This window comes from Amblyomma americanum, chromosome 1, assembly GCF_052857255.1.
Source record: "Amblyomma americanum isolate KBUSLIRL-KWMA chromosome 1, ASM5285725v1, whole genome shotgun sequence".
NCBI lineage: Eukaryota > Metazoa > Arthropoda > Arachnida > Ixodida > Ixodidae > Amblyomma > Amblyomma americanum.
The window spans coordinates 78,088,000-78,092,898 of NC_135497.1; the positions used below are offsets into that span (position 1 = coordinate 78,088,000).

At 46.4% G+C, this 4,899-nt stretch overlaps 1 long non-coding RNA gene across 1 annotated transcript; it reads left to right on the top strand.

Moving 5' to 3' along the window:
- The first annotated feature begins 324 nt into the window (after nucleotides 1–324).
- LOC144113096 (uncharacterized) lies at nucleotides 325–4,389 on the top strand. The gene is made up of 2 exons (XR_013310610.1): nucleotides 325–658; nucleotides 1,417–4,389. It is a non-coding gene; the product is annotated as an uncharacterized LOC144113096 (long non-coding RNA).
- The last annotated feature ends 510 nt before the right edge of the window (nucleotides 4,390–4,899 follow it).

Below are 4,899 nucleotides of genomic sequence, written 5' to 3' on the forward strand. Positions count from 1 at the left end.
TTTGGAGGTCGCATTCTAGGCAGAAACTATTCGAGTAAATTAATCCCGAATATTTTATTTTCACAAGATCGAAATTTTCGCATTTTTTTTATTTCAATTCCCGCGTCTCCCCTCAAGTCAGAATCACATTTTCTTTATTATATCTAGATCAGCTGTGTGAAGGCTGCACGTCCGAACTCGCGCAGTGAAACGCAGTGAAAGCGAGTGTACTGTTACGGTGGCTAGATTGGAAAGGTGTGAAAACCGGCCGGGGAAACATGGCCCCGCAGCGCGCCGATGCCGTGCGGCGGCGCTGACGGCAGAGGCGTGGTAAGTCGCGCAGCCAGAATGAGCGCATCGCGTAGGCTAAACTTAACCACTGAAGAGAAAATGAGCCCGTTTTGCTTATCGCGTGTTTTCTGCTAGTGTCAAAGAATGGATCTTTATTATAAAATAGTGTTTCGTCAACTCGGATCATTATTCCCGTGAAATATGCTGCTTCACAAGCCGAGTTTGCATTGCATAGCTGGACTGAAGCGCGTTTCGTGCGTGCACATTTCGAGACGCTGCCCAGGATGTGAGGGACACCGTTAATGCCACAGCGGAAGGTTGCGGAATAATTTAAATGACATGCACTGACTCTCTGCGTTGCGCCGCCACCGAAGCGCAGCCACTACACGTACGTACTGCGAGAAGAGCAGGTTGTAATGCGTGCCGTAGGACCTCAAAACTGCAGTCGCATTGGCTGAAGGCGAAAATTAAAACTCGTTTTTAGGGAAAGGAAATATCGCAGTATCTGTCTCACATATATCGGTGGACACCTGAACCGCGCCGTAAGGGAAGGGATTATGAAGGAGGGACCAAGAGAAGAAAGGAAGAGTGGCCGTAGTGGAGGGCTCCTGAATAATTTCCACCACCTGGGGATCTTTAACGTGCACTGACATCGCACAGCACATGGGCGCCTTAGCGTTTCGCCTCCATCGATTCGCGGCCGCCGCGGTCGGGTTCGAACCCACGGGTACTCCGGATCAGTAGCCGAGCGCTCTAACCACTAGTAGCCACCGCGGCGGGTAGATAAAGCGCCCCAAAGCACAAACCAGGCGCCCCAACGCACTAACCGGTTTTTGTTGCCGCTTGCGAACCTGTAGCATGTATGCCATCTTGACGCTCATGTAAGCAATGAAGCAGCACATCTGGCCATGAAATCGTTTATTTACAAGTGAGGGGGAAATTTTTCCAGAATTTGATCCACAGCACACAAAGCTTCAGTGTTTTCCGTTGCTTCTCACTATCCTCCTGATTTATACCCTTAAGGAAAAAAAATAATCCTTGTGAGGCAATAAAAACGTACAACTGATGCTGTCAGCGCAACAGAACGCTCAAAAGAACTAATTTTTGGCACATATCACTAATTGACTGTAAATACCTTTTCCGCAGCTTCGACGTGAAAGCGCGTTCGGCTGAACGCATGTGCAAGTTTGTTTTCAAGGATGGTGACAAGACTGCAAAATGATACTGACGGACTTGTCGGCACTTGGATCGCACGAGACCACTTGGCAAACATTCCCTGGCAGGCAGGGGCACGTACGGAACAGAGGTGTTTTTTTAATGTTTTTCTGTATCCCGTACCACACCCAGGCGCAAAGCACAAATGCTCCGTATTGTTTTGGTGTTGAAGGCATCTCGCCCTCGAATGAGAAAACGCTGCTACAGACACTCAATACAGGTGACGAAACGAACTGAACTGCTACGGGGTGCGCAAGGCCGACGCGGCAGAGCTTACCGCGCCGCTACTAGCAGCGCCACATTCCTCCTGGCGGCATAGGTGTGCAGAGGGGTCACGCTCAGCCGACGCAAAGCGCCGCGCTCTTCACACCTTCCCAATCTAGCCACCTTAGTACTGTTGAGCGCGTGCAGTGTGGTGGGCACAAAAAACACATGGTGGCGGCCCGTACTGTGGGTACGTAGGAAACTTTTTTTTTTCACTTGGCAAAATGAGAAATCAACAGTACCGCTGCTTACTAACAAAATATGTTATTCACATTAGTTATATTTTATTTGAGATATGTGAATGCTTCCACTCCTGTGCCATCCTGATAAAAGTGACCTAAATTGCACCGAACTGCACCAAAATGAATGCTTGAATATTGCTAAAACCTCTATTAAAAAGGGAGGGTGCCTAGGCCTGGCACAACCTGTGGCAGTGCAGCCGTTGCTGCTGCAACGTCCCATGGGAAAAAATTTTCAATGTAATTATGCCTAATTAGAAACTCGATTGCTGTCCGGACAATGGACTGGGTGAAAATTCACCGAGCCCATTGGGGCCCATGTATTTTTGTCACATTAATATGGACAGCTACAAGAAGAGATGCGTATCCCAACCACATTTCCTTCCCTGCGTTTTGAGTGCAGGACACCAGTATTCTGACAATTGCAACACTTCAGTTCTAGGACTCTTTTAATGCAAAACACAGTGGAGCTGAGCTACTTAACTTCGTAGCCAGTTGTAAAGCATTTCGTATATGAGTAACCTAAACCAGCCATCTCCCAACAGAAATCGACTGTCTGACCCGTGTACATGATCATGATTACCAGAATTTAAACAAACTATGCACAAACTTTTTAATCAATTGATCACTCCTCTTGCGCACATCTATAAAGCTGCCCATTTCAGTTAGTTTTATATTGCCGTGAATCTTTGCACCGTTTGATCGTTCGCATTCAAAACCGCCGGCACACGGCTTTATCATTTTGTTTTGTAATGCTAGATGCAACCAGACTTATCTACATTGATCGTGGCCATGTGCAAATGCTTTCACATTTTTCCAGATTATTGTAGCTGCTGTTGGTTCTATATCTCGAAGATTCCTTGCCAGCTTTAAATTGAGCGCGGCCAAGAACTGAATGCATTCAGTTCGATAACCGCCCAGCGCGCTTGTGACTATTGCCGCCACCGAGTCATTAGACAGTTTTAGAATAGGGTCACCCAATCGGTTAGGGGAATAGCGGGAGCGCATGCGCATAACTCAAGAGGCAGTGCCCTCCTCTTTGAAGCTAGGTCAGGGTGTCTTAGAACGCGCAGCTACAAAAAGAAATTTAACAATGAAGATGACACATGTGCTGTGTGTGGTAAATCTGTAGAAACAATAGAACACCTCATCCTAAAATGCGATGGTATCCATCCCGATGTCGATGCAGGCACAGTCACTTTTCCTGAGGCCTTAGGGTTTAGAGTTACTGATATATGTGAGGCGATGGTCAAAAAGTTAGAGGGGAGGCAGATTGGGAAGGAGCGAGAGAAGAAACGCGTTGCAGTCATACCGTACCTTCACAAGATGTCCCACAACGTGAGAAAGGTAGCAGGACGGTATAACGTCCAGGTCGTCTTTTCTGCACCGTGCAAGCTATCGAGGATATGTGTCTTGAACAACAAGGCAAGACAGGCGACCTGCACTACGAGACACGGGCAACGGTACACACACTGCCGAACAGGGGTTGTCTATCAGATACCCCTTACGTGCGGTTGTGTGTACATAGGCCAGATGGGAAGATGCTTTAATGTCAGGGCCAGGGAGCACTTCCTCAACGTAGATAGAGGGTCTGGAAGTAATCTAGCAGACCACTGCAACCAGCCTCGCCACAAGTGTAAACCTATATTAGAGAACACAAGGCTCTTAGCAACATAAAAAAACAAAACAGAAAGGGAGGTCATTGAGGCCTACTTTAATGCTAAGGCAGGGGACAGTTGCGTAAGCACGCCCTCAATTTCACTGCACGAGAAAGAAATGCGCTTCCTTGAACATGCCTAAAGATTACTGATTTTACGTGTTCGCCTGCCACTTCCCGTTTGCTCATAAATTTTCCTATGCTAGCCCGTGCGCATTCTTCTCCTCAGGTTTTTTGGTGCGGCTCATAAGTGGTAATTGTCCAAATTGTGTTTTTACATGCAGACTGTTTTTTACCTCTTACCTTATTGGCGTTGACAAGTTTTTTTGCTTTTTAGGTTGTTTTCATTTGGTTTTAGTTGTTTGTGGCATCTGTAGGGTTGCTTGACGTTTTATCTGTTTTTAGATTTCTGACTGCTTTTGCTTCGCTTGCTTGGGCCCTTTTACGCTCGCTCTTTGTTGTTGTTAAAGTGTTCTTGACACCGCCCTTTGGCCACAATGTTGTTTGGCACTGGTTTTTTTCCTTGGTTTTTTGCTGGTTAAAGTACTTTTGATATGCTCACTTCATAAAGTTTCACCCCTTTTTTCACTTTTTGTGGTTTTCCTTCTGGTTCAAGCATGTGTTGGCCGCCCCTCGATGACTGTGGATTAGGTTGTAATCTTTGGCCCCCTGACTGTCATGTGTTTTTTTTGGCATATATTGTGCTGGGTGTTCCTCGACAATAAAGAGTTGTTAGTCAGCGCTCGTCCTGTCGTCAGTGTTTTTTCTTCTCGTGTCCCTGTCTGTTTCCGCGCTGGTCTTTTCGAATCATGTCACACCAACTCGCCCAAACGGCAATTATGATTGTCAGGAACACCGTCAAAAAAGAGGCGAAGTCAGGGAGAAGGACTGACTGAATTGGTCTGCCGTGAATTTTGTCAGGGAATTGTCAGGGAAATTTTGTGTGCCTGGAAAGATCAGGAAATTGTCAGAAACACCGTCAAAAAAGAGGCGAAGTCAGGGAGAAGGACTGACTGAATTGGTCTGCCGTGAATTTTGACGAGATGATCTGAGATGGATGAAGGAAATGGTCTGCCGTGAATTTTGATGGTACTGTGACCCAGCACACAATCCGTTTACATTGGCATGACATCCTTTCACTTGTAACATGTATAAGCTGTGGAATCCTATTTTGTGTTTTTTTTTTGTTGTTCATGAAGTGATCAAGCACTGCACTGGTTGGTTCTCTGTTGGTTGCCATACTCCTTAGTAAGT